At 55.5% G+C, this 22,763-nt stretch overlaps 1 long non-coding RNA gene across 2 annotated transcripts; it reads left to right on the forward strand.

The window, feature by feature from the left end:
• The first annotated feature begins 10,611 nt into the window (after positions 1 to 10,611).
• Positions 10,612 to 21,699, forward strand: LOC144369457 (uncharacterized). Of its 2 annotated transcripts, XR_013429245.1 has the most exons (3): positions 10,612 to 11,120; positions 12,024 to 17,014; positions 20,537 to 21,699. It is a non-coding gene; the product is annotated as an uncharacterized LOC144369457 (long non-coding RNA). The 2 variants fall into 2 exon arrangements; XR_013429246.1 differs by lacking the exons at positions 10,612 to 11,120; positions 12,024 to 17,014 and adding an exon at positions 17,257 to 19,189.
• Positions 21,700 to 22,763: the final 1,064 nt, after the last annotated feature.

Below are 22,763 nucleotides of genomic sequence, written 5' to 3' on the forward strand. Positions count from 1 at the left end.
GCTCCCCTGGCCACTGGGAGAGTTGATCCTGGCTCCAGGCCCAGGGGCCTCAAGCAGACTATGACCATAACGTGCTGGAACTTCAACCAAGGCCAAGGCCAGTGCCTGGTCTTCTTGCTGACATTTTTTATGTTGAAGAAGGGAAATAGCCTTGGATCTTAGGCACAATTATGTATCTTGCCGCAGTCCGGCTGCAGCAAAATAACCGAGGGGTGACGAGCAACTTGTGTAGATTGATACAGCAGGAGTGGGAGCCATTTATTGTAGGACAGGAGGGGTATTTATACATTCCACACAGCTTATCTAATTAACATAAACTAGATACCGCAGTCAACCAATAAGGAATCTCCACACTTAATGGCTCGCTGGCGTTACTTCTCAAACCACTCCCTCTGGCATTTTGCCAGGCACCATCTTGACTTGTTTACAGACTCTAACAGTATCTGACATCCCAGATTCGGGAATTCCTTTCTCTCCTTTTCCCTCTCCTCCCCTGCAAGACACAGTGATGATGTGGCATTTCTGCCCTCCAGGGTCCCATGGGGCACTGACAGCCATGAATAACAGCAGCTGACTGTTCCTGGCCGTGCCAAGCGTCTATGTGGGCATTTCACGAATCCTTCACAACAATCCCATGAATATTGGTTCTATTATTATCAGGCCTAATTTGGATGTGGGGTAACTTGCCCAAGATCACACCCAGGGAGAAAGGAACTGAATGCTGGTGGTGTGACCAGGAAGGCCACGCTCCTCCCTACAGCCTGCCTGTGGCCTGTCACATAAGGACAAGGGGAGGCACATCTGAGGCTCCCTAGGAGTCAGGAGGTTCCATCTGAAGGCGAGGAGCAAGGTCTCAGGCTGCTGAGCCCAGGGAAGGCTGTCCTGGCAGAGCAGGCAGGGGAGTGAGGGTGTGTTCATGAACTGAGGGACTCACGGTGGCCACTCATCTTCAAGGTTTATTGTCCCCTGAGGTCAAGGCACCAGACTGAGTGCCCAGCTTTATCCTGCAGGAATTTTAACACAATCCAGCTCCCGAAGTCTGAGGACGGTGCTGGACCACGGGGAGCGCACAGAGGAGTCCTTGTCCTGCCTGGAACATGGCCTGCCCCTGCGGCCACCTCTCCCAGCTCAGCATGGCAGAGTGACCCCCCGTGAGCTTGGCAGAGCAGGCGGCAGGCAGGACAAGGCGCAAGCTGAGCCCAGCTAGAGATAGGCTGCAGCTCACCCGCCGGCCGGTGCCGGCAGGGCTTCCATTCTCAGAGAGTGGAAGGCGACGGGTGCAGCAGGTGCAGCGTGGAGCACGGGCAAGCTGGGGTTCCTCACAATTGGGGATGCCTGACCCGCCCAGCAGTGTGTAGGAAGCTTCTCAGACGAGTCCCAAGAAACCCTGCAGGGGCCACCTGCGGCAGAGCACTGAGCTGAAGAACAAAGGGTCTAGGCCTCTGGCCAGCGTCAAGCCCCCTCATCACACCCTGGCCAGACGTGACCGTGAGGCGAGGTGCGCGTCGAGGATGAGCAGGTACACAGACGAGCTTCCCAAATGCACCCGGGCCTGGGGGGACGGCATGGGGCTGACGGGAGGGTTGCTGTGCAGATCAGGGACAGCGTGGGAAACCCTGGGGAGGGCATGGCCCTCAGTGTCCGCAGAGGAAGGGGGCCAGGGAGACTAATCCAGGCTACTCAGGCGGGGGGGGGGGCGAGGGGGACACTGCTCTACCTGGAAACACCCAGATTCATCCTTCAGGGCCAGTCTGATGGCATCCTGGGCCACTGAGGCCAGCACTTGTGGTCAGCTCTTCCAGGACCTGCCCTGGGCTCCCAGTGGTCTGAGCCTCTCACTGCTCTTGGGCCAGTCAGCGCCCAGAATTATCCTCAGTCAGCCTCCTTCCCGGGGCCTGGTGAAGCAGGTCCACCGCGCACTGTGACCAGCGGTCCAGGTCTGAGGGACGGAGCACTGCATGCCACCAAGTCTGTGTGGCTTGCCCACAGGTAGCCACCACCAGCAGGAGCCCAAGGTTCACCATGAATGGGTCCCCAAGGCCCAGGGGGCTTCCCAGAGGCTCATCACTTGCACCCGCTGGCCCCCCTGGAGGTTATCTTCGGGGCTTTACTCCCGGGGCAGCAGGACGGCCAGGCTAAAGCGTGGCAGGCCATCCTGTGTCTAGGGCACGAGAACAGGCCTGCCGGTGTCAGTCCCTTCTTGTCTCAGCATGTGGCACTGCCGCTGCGTTAGCTTCTCCTAAGAACTACGAGGGAGACAGAGGGAGCACAGAGCCCTCCAGAGACTGTCTGGAACCCCAGGGTGCAGTTGTCACCCAGCTGTGACCTCCTCAAGGGCAGGGTTCTGATTCTCGCTGGAGCTGCCAGGGCCTGTGCACATGGACGCACTCCCCCTCCCCCATTATGTCCCCCCTGTGCTGTGGATAAGAGTGTGTGTAACACGGCTGCCCATCATGGGCCCCTGTCACTGTTCGGCTTCATCCCTTGACCCTGTTCCCCCTCCACAGGCCACCACTCTGGACTCCATCACAGGAAGCACAGCACGTGGGCTCTCCCCGATACCCCGTCATGCCTTCTTCTCCCTCTTCCTGGAACCCAGCCACCCCACTCCTCCAGAAAGGTGATACCCCCTTGCGTGCTCACAAATGCCACGTCACTGGTCGAGTCGTTCAAGTGCTACCTGCCCCCATAGACCTGAACTCTGAATACAGGATCCAGGCCTTGATTCTCTTTGTCCCCAGTGTCTCACCCTCCCCCACCAGGTCCCTGCACCAGCTTTCAGTAGCCTCACCAGGAGAGGAGCTGCTAGGAGGTCTCTGTCTCCTTGGCCTTTACAGACCCTGCCTGCCCAGCTGGGACAAGCCCCTGCCTCTCTGCAACACTGCCCCAAACCCCATGAGAGCAGATCCTCCCAGCTTGCCCAGACCAGGTGGGCTGAATCAGGACCTCGCCTCCGCTGAGCCTCTCCATCCTCCAAGCACACCAAGAAAAGCAGAGCCCAAGGAGAGGCCAGCCAGCTGGGCCTCACCACAGGAAAGAAGGGAGTGCATTCAAGTGTGGGCGGAGGAGCCAAGCAGGACTTGAACTCACCATCTGGCCCGCTGTCTACAGGCCCTTAAGCTGCTCTAGACACACCCAAGGGAGAAGGGACGGTGCAGCCCCACACTTCAGGGTGATTGCTGTGTGTCCTGAGGAGGGACAAGGGCTCCTGATGACTTTCCAACCTCCTGGAAAATCTCAAATGTATTCAGACAATGGGAGAAGAGTCACGGACGCTCATGTGCCCATCACCAGCTTCGCCCACCATCAGTCTATGCTTGCAGTTGTGACTCTCTACTTAGATACATGGTGATTAACTCAAAACATTGAATTTTATCCAATATTAATGTTAAACATCAATGTCAAGTATTCGCACTAATTTTAACATTAGTTATTAATATTAGCTCAGTTGGGTGTAGATCAGGTGCCCGTCCCTGTACTGCAAGCTATCTGGGCCCAGTCCAGAAGCACCTACCTCAGAGTCTCCGAGGAGGCCATGCTCTGCCCTCTGCGTGGCATGATCCAGCGGTCCCCTGCCCCAGAGCCACCCAGTCACTCCCTGGACTACATGAGTTCAGAATGAGCCTCCCATCCCCTCGTGGGAGTCAACCCTTGCCAGGGTGCAGTCGCTCCTGTGCCAGCTCTTGCAGCCACCTGGCATCAGGAAGTGGCACAGAGTCTGTGAGCGGTGGTGCAGGGCCTGGCCCCCAGCCTGCTTCCACCCAGCGCTCGACGCAGCCCCTCCTGTACCAGGGGATGCGCCCGTGGCAGGCGCAGCGGGGCTTTGGAGTTTGGAGACTGGTGTCTACACCAGGTCTGAGCTGTAAGAGTCCTGAGGACTGAGGTCCACCAACACCTGGGTGAAGTGGGGAGGTCCACACAGCCTTGCCAGGAGGAGTCCAGAAGAGACGGGGTGAGTGCAGGCAGCAGGAAGCCGCGTGGGGGAGCCCAGGGTCAGGGATCCTGCCCCGCCCTCAGCTCCGGTTTACAGAACATCCTGCCTCACAGGTGTGGCGGGAGGGGATGTGACCAGGACCTTAGAGGCCTGGGGGAGGGGTGTCAGTGGGTTCCCTAGGTGAGCCCTAGGAGGCTTCTGGGGTCAGGGATGAGCACCCTCCTGCTCTGCCGTTGCTGGCTGTGACCTGCAGGGGTGGACGTCTCTTGCCCTCAGCGTTCAGTTCTACACAATGAGCGGAGCAGAGGACCTTGCAGACTAAAGCACTTTGCGCCCACACAAGTTCATGGGTGTCCAAGCTGTTCCTCGGCGTTCTGACTCTTGGAAAACCTGAGTCAGAGATGAGGGATCCCGTGTATCATCAGGCACAGGCTGGAACCTTTCTGGAACGTTTTGGTTTATGGAATAGAAGTAACACCTGTGCCAGGGCCCAGGCAGCTTTCAGAGGGAGGGAATGGAGGGTTAGTACCAGGCTCCAAACCAGCCACCCACCCCCCGCACCTGGCCTCGGACCCCGAGAAGCCCTGGGAAGGCCTCGCTGTGCTACTCTCCGGCCCAGCAACCTCATCCAGAGAGGCGGCCTCACCCCCGCTGCAGTCTGAGCATCCCCAGTGTGAGATGGCTGGGCCTAGTGACCCTCACAGGGGAAACCTGCCCTTTCCCGTCAGCATTTGCAAGGGCCAGAGACCCTTCCAAGGGCCGTGGGGCTCTGGGATTGTCCACTGTGGCCAGTGGCAGCTGCAGGAGGGAGAGAGGTTGAAGTTAGAGATCAGGACTCAGAGCCAGTCCTCAGGGACGCCCACCTGACCTGTCCCTGGCGATGTTAAGCGCCTGAGGCCCGGCTGGACCCCTGACTGCAAGGACAGTGGGGCCAGGGTGAGCTGCTCGTGGCTTGCTGACTGTTTAGCGCACACTGGGCCCGAAGAGGGATGTTAAGGGCTGTGTTCTCCTGACCGTGGATTAATTAGGGTCGGCTGTAAACCTGTAAACTGGTGGAGGCTGGAATTCCATGAGAGCTCAGTGATGTAATTCATTCTTACATCATTACCAAAAAGGGCCAAAACTAGACAGCCGCTGTCCTGGGCAACAAGTCAAATCACGGATAAGAAGCCGCTGGTTTGACTGAAAGCAGATGAGTGACGGCCTGAGGGCTGGGGTGGGCTGAGAGAGGTTGGGGACACTAGGTAACCATGATGGTGGTCTGGGTCTCACATGTGTCCATCTCATCGGTGTCCACTTCAAACGTGTGCAGCTCGGTGTCCTGGAGTTGAGGATGCCCCGTGCACTGTGTCCACAGAGACCTCCTCATCACTCTGAAAAACACTGTCACCCCAAACACACCTCGGGGCGCTAGGGTCTCCAGAGTGTCATACTGTCAAAATCCTACATCCGCTCAAATGCAGGCGAAGGTGTACCGAGCAAGACCACAGCCTGCCCACAGGGTTTCACACTTGAGCCCCTGTGGACTGGTGTGTCCTATTCTGATCTCACAGGTGACAAATGGGGCTCTGGGAAGCTAGAGAATGTGGTGGTGTCTGGTGGAACCTGCCTGCCTGTCTAATGACGTTCCGTCTGTCCTTTGAGCACCCCAGCCATGATCCAGGGGGACATCTCCACGTACAGGCGCTCACAGAGGACAGGTGGGACCCCGTCTGTTTCCTCTTCGTCCTGTTCCAGGCTTTGGCAGGGGGTCATCACAGGGGGGCTGGGCTCCTGCCTTCTTCACCTGGTCTGTGAACGCTTCCCCATGCGGCTTGTGTGGGTCATTTCGAGACCCTCCACGAAGGCCCTGGAGCTCGTTCATGGTAACAGGGCACTGACTCCTGCGGCTGCCCAGGGAGACCGTAGCCAGGATTTTGCTGCTGTCCATGACCACACGGAAGAGAACACAGCCCCTGGTCATGTCGCCTGGGCTGAGTCCCAGGGCTGCCACGGGAACAGCTTGCTGACTTGAGGCAGGTCACTTGATCTCTCTGTGCTTTGTGAAGACATAGATAATGATATCACCTCTCTCAAAGGCTATCGGTGCCTAAAACTGGGACCTGTCACCTCTAGACCATCTGCCTCCTTGCCCTGGGCATCTTGATACCTCCTTGCCCTGGACATCTTGATGGTTTTCTAGTTTGTATGGAGAAGCTTCCTGTAGGCTAAAGGTGTCTCCCCTTTGTTCTAATCTGGCCTGTTTTGTTCTAACAAGGGCCGAGGGCTCAAAGTCCACCCCTGTCCCAGGACGGGGAGCCCCCAGCCTTGCTGCCCTCCCCAGTAAAGCAGACACCAGAACTCCTTGAGGGGCGCCCCACAGGTGGGACAGGTGGCACCTAAGTGCCTAGTACCTCACCTGATGCTTAATGCATCTATACAGTTATGTACATAGTTACACGTGGTTTTCAATTTTAGGTTTGTTGGTTTTGCTGATCTAAATTTTCAATGAAGGGCTGGGATTGGGGCTCAGTGGCAGAGCGCTTGCCTCGCAAGTATGAGGCACCGGGTTGGATCCTCAGCACCACAGGAAAATAAATTAATTTTTAAAAAAGATATTGTGTCCATCTACAAAAAAAAAAAATTTAATGAAGTAGTCAAATGCTTTTTTCTCCTGGAATTTCTTCCATTGGTTCCATTTTGAAGAAGCTGGCTCTCTCTGCAGGTGACAGGAATATGTCCACCTCTAGAGCATTTTCCTCTAAGTTCACATGTTTAAAGTCACTTCACTCTTTCAAGTATCCGGAGTCTGTTGCGGGCGCCTGATGCTCGATGTGGGTCTCACTCCCACCCGCTGTGCAGGGCCCAAGGTCACTGAATCACAGCGCTGTCTTCCTCACCTCTGCCCTTGCTGATTTCCGAGCCCATCACGTTTCCACGTGCAACGGGACTGGGTGGGTTCTGACGCGGAGAACCCCACAGCCTCGTGAGGACACTCTGAGAGGTGCTCAGGTATGAGTGACCAGGTGTCTGGTAACTTGTTCTTAGAGCACACCCTCTCTGCCGAGCAGGGCCTTTGTCTTTAGGAAGTTAGGTTATTGGAGGAATCAAAGGCGGCTCATTCACATCCTCCGTTGTACCTTGCCTCTTCTGCTTGGGTGACCGTTGAATTCCATCTTTTCCTTGTGATTTGCAAGTTTTCTGGGACACTGTCTTGGTGACCGTCTCGGCTTGTAAATCCTAGCTCAGACTCGGAGACCTCCTCTGTGTGTCCTCGGTTCTTCCGATTTCCCCATCACTTCCCCCCTCCATCTCGATTCTATTTTCCATGTGCTGGTTCTTCTTGTTTCCCCGTAGTGGCCTCCCTGGGCCTCTTGTGACGTGGGGCGTGGCTTTCTTTGGAATAAGCACGGGCACCAGGTCATTTTATTTGCATGCAATGCTCCCCCTCTTGTTTCTTTGAGGAGAGACCCCGGGGGCTCCCCACTCATCTTCTAGGTGGCAGACCTGGGCATGTACCCCAGGGTGGCGAGTGACGTCCCCTCTGCCTATTCTTTTTTTTTTTTTTTTTTTTTAATTTTTTTTTTTTTTTAATATTTATTTTTAGTTCTCGGCGGACACAACATCTTTGTTGGTATGTGGTGCTGAGGATCGAACCCGGGCCGCACGCACGCCAGGCGAGAGCGCTACCGCTTGAGCCACATCTCCAGCCCCCCCTCTGCCTATTCTTGACATGGATGGGGTGGGGACACCCTCTCCTCACTCTCCTGAGATCCAGGCCCCGTCCCCCCAGTCCTCCTGCGCTGCTTCCAGGCCTTCCCACTCTCAGTCTCTCAGACTCACCAGACCAGCACCCCTGCCGACCCCACGCTGGGCTCCAGGGTCACCAGGAGACGCGGCCCCCCCTGCCTTCTCCACTGCCCCTCCCTGCCTTGCTCTCTCCGGTACCTTTGTTACCCGAGCTGGACAAAGCCCAGGCGTGACTCTTCATGACTCTTCCAGAGGCCTCCTTGGCCCCGCGCAGAGCCGTCCCCGTCAGCTCTACTTCTGTGAGATGCTTTTTTCCATCTCTATCACCACAAGCCTACTTTAAGAGTCATGTGAGTCCAGGTGATTAATGACTCAAAACCGTCTGAATCTCCCCCAGGGCACTGTGAGAGTCTTCAGTCCCCCACACATTCTCATGCGGCTTCCACTCACTAGACCAGCACTGCCCTGTGGACCCCATGCTGGGCTCCAGGGTCCCCATGAGATGTGGCCCCTCACACCACCCCTCCCCGCCTTCCCTCTCCCCTGCAGGTCTTCTCTGGCTGTTCACAACCCTAGTCACAAAGATGCCAAGTCACCCTGTCTCAGGACCTTGCCCTCGGCCTTCCGCTGTCTCGCTATCTCTTAGGGGAGGAGAAGGCCCAGGACTGGCTTTGATTCTCTGAGTGACTGGATGCTTTTGTGCTCCCTGCTCACAGTTGTCAGGAAATTAATGAGCAAATTAACTGGGAACTAACTTTTCCCAAAATAAATGATAGCTCCAGCTTCTTTTCTTTCTTTTGGCTAAAAGCCTTTGAAGTCCCCTCGCATTTCCTGATGAGAGTGAAATGAACAGGGATATTTGCAAGTTTAGCTCTCACCGTCACTTTTATGTCAAACTGCAAAGGAAAGAACAAGAGCTATCAACAAGATCAAAGGAAACGGGGAACTTGCAAAGAGGGGGAAACAGCCTGTCTTGCCATTTTGTTTGTAGACTATTTGGAAAGACAAGGCTAAGATGGAAAAGATGGTCTGACAGGCTCCGGAGAGTGGAGAGTTGCCCTGGGTGGTCCAAGAGCCAGAGCCTGAGCAGGACAGGTTCCAGAAGGCTCGGGCTCTGTCCGGCAGGGCAGAGAGTGGGAAGTCGGGAATCTGAGAACCAGAAGGCCAGGATCCAGCGTCTCGGGATTGTTCTAGAAATAAGTTAACTCTGAGGTCTCCTCTCGGGGTGAGACTGGAGGCTTGTTCTGGTTCTTTACAATCTTCTCCGCTGGGTTTTGGTTTCTTGATGGTTTCCCAGGATGGAGACTCTTGGAATCCTACGAAGATTCCTGGAACCACAGACATTTGACTTGGCTTCCTATCTCACCTCTCATATTCCACCTCGTTCTTGGATCTCTTCCTCTTCTTCCTTTCTGTACAGGGAAAGAAACGCCCCCTCTCCCTGGGAATGAGCCAAAGAAGCCCAAGAGGAAGAGAAAGAGAAGCACGGTGCAGAAGGCACTCGAGAGAAGTGGGCCTGGGAGGAAGCAGCCAGCTGGACACCGAGGCTTCTCCGAGGGTCACTCAGGGCCCTGCCCCATGCACAGCCTCATGGCAGTGGCCTTCCAGGGGAGAGTGGGCCCCTGTAGGACAAGGACAGAGATAAGAGCAGACCAAGTCCCAGCAGGAGAGGGCCACCCTTCCCTTCTTCCATCCTCCCCACCCCCCCGACTCCCTCTTCATCCGTCTGTTCGTCCATCCATCCATCCATCATCTGTCTCCCTCACGAAAGGGAGAAATTTTACAAATATTCAGATAATACCTTAAGATATATGTATCTCATATATAATAGATATTATATCTAGTTATTATAAGAAAGATGCAGAAAAGGTATAAACCGAGTCTCGAGAGTGTGCGCTGACCCCAGGAGTGTCCTACTAAACACCAGCCTCTGAGCCCAGGCACCTGCCCCAGGGAAGCAGCACCTGGCTCTGAGCTTTCCAGGAGCCAATGGGGACAGGATCAGTGCCCCAGGGTCTCAGTATCTGTAAGGTAAAAATACACGTGTTGCCAGGGTGCTCTGACGCGTTCAGAGACCAGCGAGGCTTTTCCTTGGATTTAGTAGAAGCTGAGGTTGGAAATACAGCCAGGAGCAGGGCTCGGGGGCTCGTGACCCTGGCGGAACAGGCTGACTCCGCTATGAGCAGTACCTGGCTTGCTGGAAACTCCAGAGCCAGCGCCCGTCAAAAGAGCGAGCGGAACAGAATCTCCACTGTGCCGAGTGTCACTGCAGAGGGGAGAGATGGGCCAGACACACAACCAAGTAAAGCAGAGATCTCCTCCCACGTGTTGATACGCGCGGCAGAGGTTACAAAGGGTGAGGGGAGAGCTGGAGGAAGGTGGGGGGACACTCCGGAAGGGCTCAGGACCAGGCAATGTTTACCTTCGGGAGGCGAGGGAGCTGCTGAGCAGACATTGGAGAAGGGTGGAGGATGGGAAAGAAGGTGTTGTCACCTAGTGGCACCAGCTACAGCAAGGTCCTGAGTAAGACTTTCTAAATCTCAATCTCACTTGGCCAACTTGGCACCAAAGACCCCACGTTTGTGAACAGGAGCGCTGCAGCTGTGGCACTGTCACACAGGAAGAGACTGGGCACGCCTGGTGGGGCCAGATCAGGTCACCGTGCACCTGAGGTGAGGGGATGTCACATGCCACTCCCTCCTGCACCTCTAAAAAGCTGCTGTCCTTCGTGGATCTGATCCAAGCTGAGCTCGGAACTCTCACCAAACAGCAAGTTTACAGCGGGAGGGGTCTGCTAGAAGCTTCTAGAACCCTAAGAATCCAACTCCACACGTTCCTACAGGCAGGGCCTTCTGCTCCGTGGCTCACCGTCTGCAGCCCTGAGTGGTGTGGGAAGGAACTCCCCCCCGGCCAGCTCTGGCCCTCACCCCATCTGAGTGTGAGCATGTCCCCACAGAGCCAGCATCCCTCGCCGAACCAGGCAACGCCCAGCTGCAGAGTCAGCCGAGCACGCTGGGTTCACTGGGAGAACCCTGGAGTGGCCACAAGGCGTGGCCCTGCCGTCTGCCAAGGTCGCTGGCTTGATGGGTCTTTTTCTTTGGTTTGAGCGATGTTTTTATTTTTCTCTGATTATGTAAGTGGCGGCAGGCAGTATTGTTCAGAGGAAATCTCTCCTCCAGGAGGACGTGAATGTTCCAGGGCTGAAAATAGACAAAACGTGTGAAGTTGGTGACTTCAGAGAACTCAGACACGGCGAAGCAGGGAGACTGCCACCATTAGACTCCCGACCCCAGCGTGAGAGGGGCCAGGAGCCAAGCGGGACTCAGGTGGAGCAGGGAGGGCGTCCGGCTGGACTGCGGCTGGCCCTTGGCAGCCATCTCCTGGCCACACTCTCTGGCCATGTCACAGGCAGGAGGTGGACCTGGCAGGGACCATGCAGGGAAGCACGGGCCACCAGGTAAGGTCACCGTGGGCTGGTCAGCGCACCCGGCAGAAGATCCCCAAGCACCTGGGGAGGGATTCGTGCTGCAAAGGAGGGAGGCGGTCAGGGGAGTGTGAGAGTCCAGTCCCACAAGTGGGTGGCCCTCCTGCCCCTCTGGTGTCTCACAGGTCTTGCCCTCAGTGCCACCTTGAAGGAGAGCAGTGTGACCGGCAGATACCACCATCCTGGGAGCTGTGCGGGTGGGTGGAACTGCAGTTCCACCCAGGGTCCCCACCCAGGGTCCCTCCACACCCCCATCCAGGGCAGAGAAGAGGGTAGACAGAGAACTGCTCAGACGTTGTTAAAGTGTCGGGTGGACATCGCAGGCAGCACCCAGAGCCATGTCAGCGTGGGGGGCCCAGGGCTGACTCCAGAGCCTCCCCTGCAAGAACGTCCTATGCCGGACACCTGGCCCCTGGGCCACTTCCCTGGTGGCAGATCCGCCTAGCTCTCGAGGCTCAAAGCCTCGCGGTGTTCCCTGTAACGCTGTCTGGGGGAGGGGTGGGCACCCTTTCCTGAAGGCTGCTGGGCATGGGTCCCCACAACAGGCCCCTCCCAGGGAATGCATTCCCAAGGCCAGGCAGGTCCAGTGTTGGTGGCAGCACTCCGGGGGGCACGGGCCTTGGTGTCCCTGTTCTGCAGTGCCACCACTGGTCACTGTGGAAAACGGCATAGGCCACACTGTCCTGCGCAGGGAGGCTGCAGGGCCGCGAGGGGGATCTGTGGGCCTTGCCCCCCGCGGAGCCTGCTCCCTGCAGGGCATGACCTCACTCTCTATGTCCCCTGAGAGTTCTATCAAAGGCTGTGGGAAGAACACGGGGCTGGCTTCTCCCCCCAGGATCCTGACTCATCTACAAAATGACATCACTGTCCCCACAGAGGCCATCCCCACAGGAAGAGGGGCCAACCCAAGCTTTTCCAGCGCCACCTGGGGCTCCAGCTTCCCCACCCACACACCCTCCTCTTCTACCTCCTCAGAAAAACAGAAGCCTGCCCGTTATCAACTGGTGTTTGAAGTTTGAAAACATGTATCCTGCAGATCAAAGTGCATTGTTAGGGCTCAAACTTCAGTTTTATAATGTAGGAGACTTAATAAATTATGATACGAGAACAGTAGGGCAGCAAGGACCGTCCAGCCCAATGGTCCCATGAACCGCATCTTCGAAGAGGAAATTTCCTGGTTGTGGAGCAAACGGTAAGAGATCAGCCTTCACCAAAGGATTACTATAAAGAGGAACAAGGAGGCCCTGCTCCGGGACCACGGAGCAGACACACCTCTCCCTCTCCCTCCTTCGGGGGCAGCTGCTGCTCTGGGCACCACACCATATCAAACAGGAGAAGTCGGTGCCGGGTGGAGAGAGGGTTGAACCGTGGGGCCAGGCCCGCTTCCCTCCGCCCAGCCTGGCTGTGCCCTGCCCCACATCCCGCTGCCATCCAGCTCCACTGTGCCCAGGGGGCCTGGCAGAGCTCTGGGGAGGGACCGTGTCTTCCAAGAGGGGGTGGCCTGTCCAGCTTGTTGTGGTTGGTCTTCTGTGGCCTGGCTGCTGTCCTCTCACTGTGTCTCCTAGAGGCTGTGTGTACCTGTGTGGGGGACAGAGGGACAGCGCTGAAGGAAAGCCATCAGCCAGCCGAGGCTGCTTTCAAGTAACAGAACACACCAGCAGATGCGCCGGGCAGATGAGGGCTTCTCAGCATTTTGCAAAATACCAGCAGCAGCTGCCTGCCCGATGGCTCCTGGCTCTCCAAGCCGGCCTGAGGGGACGGGCCTTGCACCCAGAGGGGTCAGAGCATCCTGGCTGTCCTCTCCTTCAAGGGCCACTGAGGGGCCAGAAGCCATGGGTCACCCACACCCCCGGGGCCCCTGTGCCCACCATCTTGCTCCAACCTTTGAGCCACCTTAGGGTCTTCAAGTGAGCAACAGTGACAAGAAAAAATAGTCCCCAAACATCTCCAAGTGCTACCGTTATCAGTAAAGATCTTTTGTGCATGCGTTGCCCATATGGGCATGATGGTCTATTGAGACAGCGGCATCAAGCACTTTAATGCTAGTGTTTTGTATTATGTGCAAAAACGTCAACTAAAAGTGAATGAGATGCACATAAAGTGTGAGTGTGCTGGTTTGGTAGTGTGTTGCCCACATTCCTGTCCTCGGAGCATCAGGACGTGACCTATGTGCAGTTAGTTAAGATGAGGTTGTCCTGGAGGGAGCAGGCCTTAGTCCAGCAAGACTCGCTCTTCACAGGAGGAGGACAAAGGTCACAGAGACGGGGACCCACGCAGGAATGCCACATGACAGCAGAGGCAGAGGTCACAGCAACGTGGCTGCAAACCAAGGTGGCGGCAACACCAGGAGCCGGAAGAGACAAGGAAGGTCCTGCCCTGGAGGCTTCCGGACGGGCCGGCCCGCCGACACCCCCATCATGGACTTCTGACTCCACTTCTCGTGTTTTAAGCCGTTCAGCGGTGGCAATTCCTGACATCCGGGGAGCCAACACGACATAGAGAAAAGCAAATCAGAAGTACTCTAGGGTTCCACCTCACTCCAGTCAGATGGCAGTCATCAAGAATACAGGCAAAATAAGTGTTGGTGAGGATGTGGGGAAAAGGGCACACTCATACACTGCTGGTGGGACTGCAAATTGGTGCAACCACTATGGAAAGCAGGATGGAGATTCCTCAGAAAACTTGGAGTGAAACCACCATCTGACCTCGTTATCCCACTCCTCAGTTTATATCAAAAAGATTTAAAATCAGCATTCTACAGTGACACAGCCACATCAATGTTTATAGCAGCACAATTCACAATAGCCAAACTATGGAACCAACCTAGATGCTCTTCAACAGATGGATGGATAAAGAAAATGTGGTATATATACACAATGGAATATTACTCAGCCTTAAAGAAGAATGAAATTATGCATTTTCAGGTAAATGGATGGAACTGGAGACTATCATGCTAAGTGAAATAAGCCAATACCTAAAAAACCAAATACCAAATATTTTATCTGATATGCAGATACTAATTCACAATGAGGTGGTGGGCTAGGGAAGAACAGAGGTACTTTGGATTAGGCAGAGGGGAGTGAAGGGAGGGGAGGAGGTCTGGGGGTAGTGGAATGAATTGGACATTATTCCCTTACGTACATAAATGACTTCATAACAGGTGCGATTTTACATCATGTACAACCAGAAGAACGAGAAGTTATACTCCATTTATGTATGATGTGTCAAAATGCATTGTACTATCCTGCATAACTAATTAGAAGAACATTTTTAAAAAAGATTCAGGCAGATGTGGTGGCACACGCTTATAATCCCCGCGGCTAGGGAGGCTGAGGCAGGAGGATCAAGAGTTCAAATCCAGCCTCTGCAAAAGCGAGGCACCAAGCAACTCAGTGAGACCCTGTCTTGAAATAAAATACAAAATAGGGCTGGGGGTGTGGCTCTGTGGTCGGTGCCCCCGAGTTCAATCCCCAGTACCAAAAAAAAAAACAATTCAGCATGCTCTCAGTCGTGCACACGTTGTCTGCACAGTCTGTGGAGCAGGCTCCAGCTGTCAGGGCTCTCAATTCAGAGGGTGCTCTCAGCCGGCCACGCAGGGGCCTGAAGGTGGACACCGAGCTGTCAAGAGCCGGGCCCCTCGGGGGGAAGGTGTGATTCCAGGGCAGCACAGGTGTGGACACCTGCAGCAGCTGTGGGCAGCACGGGGGCCGGGGGCTGCGGCTCTCCTATGGCAGCAGCCCAGACAGACCCAGGCAGGCGTCGGGGTGGGGAGAGGCCAGGCCCCTGGGGACCACCCTGACTGGGTGCACCTGCTGCCCACCCCCGGGGCAGCCAGGTAGCCGTTGGCTCCTGTAGATGTGTTACTGATTTCTAGGGAAAACTTGGGGGAGACCTGGCTCCTGAATGGTCGGCCAATCGACGAGAGTGAACAGCAGGTCCCATGTGCTTCCCTTGCCTGTTGGGCCCCACTGTCCACCAGCTCCCTGCCTCTGGGCCTCCAGGACCCCAGGTTCCGGATGTGCATGGCTGAGGGCATCGCTTCCTTCTGCAGCTGTCCCCTACGTCAACGCACGGTCACGACTAGAACCATTCTGTTTTCCAAGCCAGAAACCCAGCAAGTCCTGAAGTCCTGACTGTGCTGCTCGGATCACCCAGGGCCACCACACCCTCTCCAGGACGTCCAGGACAAGGGTGGAATTCCTTAGCTGCTGAGGCCCTACAGCAGGTGCCGGGCACTGGCCACACAAGCCCTCCCGACCCTTGTCTTCTTGCATTCTTTCTCTATAAAGCCTGGAGAGCTAAGTACTTGATCCTAGACACCTTCCAGCCAAGGTGGCCACATGACCCTGTTGTGGCCATGAAAATGTAAGCAGAATTCCAGTGCAGAGGGCTCTTGCTCCAAATAGAAAGACAGGGTCTAGAAAGAAGAAGGTATTTTGTCCTTTACCTTATTTCCTAATGGAAAACAAATGTGATACCTGAAGTTCAGCAGCTATTTTGTAACCAGAAGGGCAAAAGCCTCCTTGTAAAGATGGTAGAGGAAAAAGACAGCAAAGAGACTGAAAACCTGATGGACATTTTGAGCAATCACACTCGCCCTAGATAACCTGCCCCCAGTGCAGAGAAGAGGAAGAGAAACACTCACCTGCCAGCCAGGGCTGGTCATGTTGTCTCTCGCTTCCAGCCAATTGCATGGCTGGAATGGCTCTGGAGCCCTGCAATTACTCAGTAAACGTGAATTCCCATTCCTCTCCCCATCTCGCTTGTCGCCTGACCTATTCATCCTCTCTGCTTTCTGAGGAACTCTCTGGAACCCTGGAGGGAAAGTTCATTATGCTGGCAGGTGATGGCGTGCTGAGAATAAGTTCTTCCCAGGAGTTGGACTCTTTAAGGCCCCTGTGTCTGGGGCTAACGAGGGCTCAATGAGCTCAATGAGGGCTCAATGGGGGTCAAAATCCCAATTTGGGGGCAGAAATCTCGAAAGGCACGGGGTGAGGGGACATCTTTCTTTGGTGACTTGCCCATCGTACCCTGGAGGAGTGGTCCGTTATCTCCTCGTTCTCCGGCTTCGAGCTTGCCTGTGGCCCTGCTGGGGACACTAGATGGCATCCAAGCCTCCCTCCTGGGGTCCTGGCCCACCATCACTCTGTCGCCTCTTAGACTTCCTCCTGGGACCTGCCTCTGGTCAGCAGGTAGCCCAGTGGACTCTGCTTCCTGACCAGCCCAGCACCCAGCCGTCACGCAGCCGTCACCCAGCCGCCACCCAGCTGCCGCCTCTGTGCTCTGCCACCCTGGTTCCAGCCTCCGTCGGGTCTGGTCCTCCTTAGACCATCGCCTGCTGTGCGGCCTCTAAAACAGGCAGATGCAGGCCACTCCCGTCCAGGAGTCGAGTGAGCCGGGAAGGTGCTGTCATGGGGTTCAACATATTCTAAAATATTAACTGCCAACATTTGAAAACCTTAGCTTTCAGACACGTTTCAATCCCTGATTCTCTAGAAGAATCTGAGGTCTTTATGGTGGCGACGGCGGCCACCTTTCTTCCCAGGGAGGTTGAGAAACCCACACGAGGTTTTGTTCAAATGTAGAGCCCAGAGAGGGTCTGACAGGGAGGCTCCAGCCTGAGCACCCAGCTCCCTGAGTCCTGGGGATGGAGGGAGGGGGCTGGGACCAGATGGCTCCTGCTGGCACCGTCTCCAACAGGGCGGCCACTCTCAGTCCTCCTGGTCCTGGACTTCCAGAGCTAAAAGGGTCCTCAGAGATCATTCCCTCTGTCTCCTCGTCTTGGATCAAGAAAAACGTCTCAGCCACCAGCTGGTGCAGAGCGTCAGATCAGAGCCGAGCGGGAGGTGGTGGCGGAGCCTGCGGAGGTGAGATGGGGCGCCTGCTGGGGAGGGCGGCGGGGACACCCTGTGGGCAGGGCTGCAGGCCAAGCCCTGGCCACCACATGTGAAGGGAGAAGACCCAGAGCCCAGGCCAGCCACCCCAGCCTATTTTTAAGGGGACGCACTGAGTTCTCACCGCGGGGAAATCACGGGATAGATCTGAAACCAGGCCAGGGCCTCGAGGTGGACCTGCCAGCTACATTTTCCTTCCTTGGCCCTTTCTGAAAACCCTGGTGTTATGGGGACTATTTTTTTTTTTTATTCAGGAGACACTGGACTATGAAGATAAGACTGATAAATCTGACCCTTTGTTGGTGATTATAATTATTTGGCTGAAAACTCTAACAGAGCCAATGACGACTGAAATCACTTTGTAGGTTTGTCACTGAGCCCCCCTCTCCACCAGCACCACCATCATCTCCTGGGAAATGCACACAAGGCCTGGGTCTGTCCTCCATGTTAGTGATCCACCAAGGAGTCACCCACCTCACTCCCGGGAGCAGGCACGGAGCTCACCTGGAGGGAGGAGGCAGGTCCAGCAAGAAGCCTCCCAAGTGGAAACTGAGCTGAGCCGAGGCCAGCAGGTGGCTGGCCGGTTTCCTGCGGGAGGCGCTCCTGCTGTGGATGCCAGCCGCCTGCTCTGGGCAAGGCGTTCCCCAAGGCCCGGGCCCTCGTACTGGCCCATGGTCCTGTGGTCACCAGGCCACAGCCCGGACCTCAGGAGGCTGCTGGAAAACTCAGCTGCTGGACACCCCCGTCTGCGCCCCGACACCAGGTCTCAGTCACCCACAGGAACAGCTGCTTCTTCCTCCCGAGGGCGGGAAGGCCAGGGACTGCATGAGGCTCTGGGGACAGGACGAGGCACCCAGGGGTGCTCAGGGAACTGGGCAGGCCCAGGGACCTGCCTCCACCTTGGGGACTGGGGTCTGTCCTCCTGTCCCTGCTGGCTCTAACCAGAGGCCGGGGGCAATTCAGGTTCTGAAGTCCTGGCTGGACTCCGAGGGTGACTCCTTCATTCATCTCCTGGGGGAACTTCACCATTTAGTAATTCTCCTGGGGCCCCAGGTGCCCCCCAGCCCCCAGGAGAACCGAGGCTGATGAAGGTGAGAGAGGCCGCACTGGAGACAGGAAGTGCCGCTGCACAGTGCTCCTGGAGCCAGGCCTCGTCACCGAAAGAAGCAGCTCAGGCTCTGGCCTGAAGTCCAAGGTGGACATGTCCCACCTCCTGTCTCCAAGCGTGGCGCCGCCCTGGTGGCACCCGGACCTCCCTGCACCGTAGTTATGGGGTTCCTGCCTGTGTCCTCCCGCCACAGAGGCGCCCGGAGGCAGAGTCTCACTATTGCAGCCGAAGCATGGCCAAGAGCAAGCCCCAAGCCTGGCCCAGGCCAGACCCCCGGGGAGTGTGGAGTGATCTGCACACTCCCACCTTGGCTGGCTGGCCCCTAGAGACCCCCAGACAGAGTCTGGGTCGGTCTCCGAGTCGGAATTCAAACTTAGCCTGTAGCAAGAATCAAGGGACTTCATCTCTGAGGAAAAGAAAAGGAGCCCGGGGCTGGGCAGGACTGATTCTCCTCTGATTGTTTGCCTAAATGAAGACTTCATCTTAAAAACATCACAACTGTAGTCACTGGGAACCGATTTAGATTTGAGAAGGACATTAAGCAGCTATTACATTTTACAGAGCGGTTCCTTAATCTGGTTTATTTTTTATTTTTTGGCTGGTGCTCATGAGCCATTAATTGCTGTGCTGAAAGCTGGGGTGACGTTAGCAACCTTCCATTTGGGAGGGAAGGTGGTGGGAAGAAAAGGAACTGTTAGCTGCTTTTCTGAGCATGAATTTAGCCTGTCAGCTTTGACCTTTCCATTCCAACTCAATGCTGTTCAACAAAAACCTTGACATTTAAAAAGGCAGCACATCCGGCCCACATCTTCATGCGATAGGCCGACCACTTCCCAGATCCTCTTTCTTCAGAGCGACAGCCAAACAGTAGCTTGGCATTTCTGCTGCTCCTGGCCCCTATCTTTCAGGAAAAACCAAAGGGAGATGGGAGTTTGAAAGATAAAAGCGCGTGTTATCTGAGGTCCACTCCCCGGGACGGGCCTGTGCTTGCTGGTGGGCGTCGGTGTGTCTGCACACAGCTCTCGGTTGCTTTGAAAAGGGTAGGACCGCAGGTGTCAGGAAGCCAGCAAGACAGGTGGAAACCCACTCCACACACCTATTTTTAGACTGGAGTCTATTTAAGTGCAAGTGATAACTTGGAGGTAACTGGTGAGAGGAAACAGCCTGTTTGCACAGTAATTGTTTTGCCCAAAGAAGGAGGGAACGTCCCTAAGGTAATCTGAGAGGGAAGATCAGAACAGTGGCTGGGGGAACCTTCGCGGGGGACCCTCTGAGGACAGGAGTGGAGCAGGAGGAAGCTGACGCTGGCTCCCCCAAGGCCAGCCTGGCAGGAGCCTCCTCTCCCAGCCTCCAGCAGGGCAGGACTTGTCATGGAGGGGGACTTGCACCACAGGGGTATACACTGCCCTGAGGGCCAGGGCCCACGGCTGGCCCACAGCCCCCGGCCTGCCCTATCCTTCCCTCCCTCCCTCCTGCACCCCCCCCCCTCGCCTCTTCATTGGAGACCCCCTCCCTGCTGTGCCCTTGGGTCACCCCTGCCCCTCCCCATTTCCCTCCCTTCCCTCGCTGCCTCGGCTTCGGGCCTGTGGCTCTGTGGCTTAATTAGGTTCTTGCCCAGCTCCCCCACCTGCCTGCCCCCAGGTCAAACCCACAACCCCCCTTCATCAGGAAGCCCCTCCCAGGGCAGGTAGGCACCCCCGGCCCGGCTGCCTCTCCCTCCTCGTCCCAGGTGGCAAGGGAGCAGGGCTTTGCCTGTTTCAGGTCCTCCCTCAGCCTGGCCTGGAGAGGGACGCAGCAGGTGCTCCCCCAGCAGACGCCGCCCTTGGCCTTCTGCTGTGGGCACCAGGGCAGGGGAAGGGTCCCTGGGCTCTGCACCTGTCTGTGGCAGAACAGGGCAGCATTTCACAGCACAGTGGAAGCATCAGGGAAGGAGCCACGGCGCCAGGGTGGACCGACGGTTTCTCCACCCGGAACCAAAACACCGGTCAGAGAGATTCTCCCAAGGACATGGGTGTTGTTTGGGACAGCGTTGTAGGGGACAGGCCCACACCAGAGGGACGAGAGGCAAGAGCAGATTTGTAAAGACAAACATGAGGAGGATGACATCAGCTATTCCGAAGCCTCAGTCCTCGACTCCATGATTCATAGTAAGGGTGACCTCAGTGAGCTTGGCAGACAGTTGCTGGCCAGAGGTCCCTTCTGTATAAGGTTGTGGTGGCCTCTGTGCTGGCTGTGGTTCTGGGAGTAATTAGTGATAGTTATTGTCAGGCAATTGTGCATAAGAACCCTCCTCCATAATCTCCTGGCTTGATTCACCTTCCGTGGGGGGTAGGGTCGGCACAAGTGATTCCACTTTTATTTTGACAACCTTCCTATTTCTCTCCCAGCTTGATGCTGATACAGGATGAATGACCATCATCCTGTGCCTGTGGTGACGGTTGCTGTGACAGAGATGGTGTGGGGGGTTGTCCTCCCAGCCTGGTCTCCAGGACGTGTCGCCAGGCTGGGGGTGACCTCGTGACCCCTGAGCAGATGGCCGTGGCCCAGCTCATGGACGCAGGAAGAACCGCAGGCTGGGTGGGACGGTACCCAGCTGCACTCTGCAGATTCACCAGGACTTCACTTTCTTTCGTTTCTCAATGAAAAAACCTGGCGCTGGGTCATCGGGGCAGTCCACCTGGCTCTCCTACCCCCGACTCAAGTCCCGTCAGGCTGAGGGGCCATCAGGGTTTATTTTTCCCTAAGAATTAAAACCTGTTGGCTCGCTGCCTCCACCAGGAAGGAGCCTGTCCCCGACCCAGGTGGAGGGAAAGGAAGAGAACACTCCAGTCGCAGCACAGGTTTGGGGCCCTGCCAGCTCGGGTGCCAGGGGCAGGGCTGCGAATGGGCAGTGGGGGTCTCGGGAGGAGCCAAGCAAGATGCACCTGGTTCTCCACTTGGGGTTTTCCTTCTAGCACAGCCAAGCTCCGTCCACCCCTTGTGTGCGCCAGAGGACCAGCGACAGCACGCGTGTCCCAGAGCTTCTGCCAGGACAGGGCCACCAGGCAGTGAGCACACACCAAGGCGCTGTTCTCACCCTCTCCTCTCCCCTGCCTTCTTCCCATCCCCTGAGTTCCGATAAAAACCCCTCCCTGGGGCTTATCAGCTCCTGCCTTTCCTGGGAAAAGCCACTTCCCTAATCTCTGCTTTCAATTCAGTTTCACTGAAAAACAAAATTATTTTCTTTCTTATTGCTTCATCTCGTCCTTTTAAAAAAATTCTTTTTTCTTTGAAAAATATTTAAGCAAGTCAGGGTGGTCTTGGCAGCCGTGTTACATTTCAAGAAAATAAAAAAGAAATCGTATTTGGAAATTATGGAAAATTGGCAGGTGAAGTGAGAATCAGCTCTGATTCACATTCAAAATAGATTTCCTATCTGGCAGGAACAGCCCTGGCAGGGAGAGGACCGCTGCTCCCCAACACCGCCTTCCCCTGCCCATCGCCTCTTGAGGGAATTGATAATCCCTTTCTCTTTTGGATAAAAAAGCAATTAAAAATAGCCCCCACTTTAGTACGAAGTTGTGTGGACGCCAGAAGAGCACATCGCTTCAAAATGACCTGCACTCTAACGCCCCGGAAAGGGCAAAATAAACCCCCCCTTTCTCAAAAGGCAAATGTCTCTCATTGGTCCCAGAAGCCCTGGCTGTTTTCAGCTCACGAGGGATGGGCCCGGGAACAGCCTTCATTCTGGATGAAGTAGCTGAAGCTTCGCCGCCAATCCCAGGACCAGCCGCAGTCAACAAGGCAAGGATCTCCCTCAACATTAAATTAGGATGAGCTTTGTCTACACGGATAAATTGGGTGGTTCTCCACACTGTGCCCGGCAGGTGGCAGGTGGCAGATCTAAAGGCCTCTGCAGGGGCAGGGTAGCCACCACGTCTCCCTGAGCCACCTGGCCTTGCAGTGGCTTGGGGCTTGGGGCAAACCCTTCCCTGCTGGGTGTTTTCGCCAGGCGTCAGGTGAAGGTGTGTATAGGAGATGCCTGGGCTCAGGTGAAGGTGTGAACCGCTTTCCTAAGGGTCGGTCCACACAGAGCTGTAGGGGTTTTCTTCCAGAGTCGACTTAATAACAAGTCAACTCGTGATGGAAACAGTATCCTTTAGAGCGTCCCACAGAGCCTTCAGGAACTTGCTGTTGTTTCTTTCCCTCTGACTGCTTCATATCACAAAGGTAAAAAGCGTAGAAAATGCAGATGAAGAAAGGAAGATTGAACCTGGGATGAATCTTTCTCCCTAGTGGTGAGCAGTGAAAATCTTTGGGTGAACTCTGTGTGTATGCCCATATGCATAGCCATTTAGTCAGGGACTCATCCATCATTACTTACAAGCAACCACTTACCATGTTCTTAGGAAATAACTCTGGCATCCTATTGAAATGCTGTCTTGTGACACAGTCTTCACTTACCATCCTCTCATGGTAGTCCAACAATATCTTTCAAAATCATTTTTAATGGCTCCATAACATTCTGTTGGTGCCAACGTATCAACATACTTAGATGATATATTTCTTGAACTAACAGATGAATCACACAAATGTATTCTTTCAGTGTAGCCTAAACTCTACAAGCCCTTTTCT

The sequence above is a fragment of the Ictidomys tridecemlineatus genome, chromosome 12, assembly GCF_052094955.1.
Source record: "Ictidomys tridecemlineatus isolate mIctTri1 chromosome 12, mIctTri1.hap1, whole genome shotgun sequence".
In the NCBI taxonomy this organism is placed as follows: Eukaryota; Metazoa; Chordata; class Mammalia; order Rodentia; family Sciuridae; genus Ictidomys; species Ictidomys tridecemlineatus.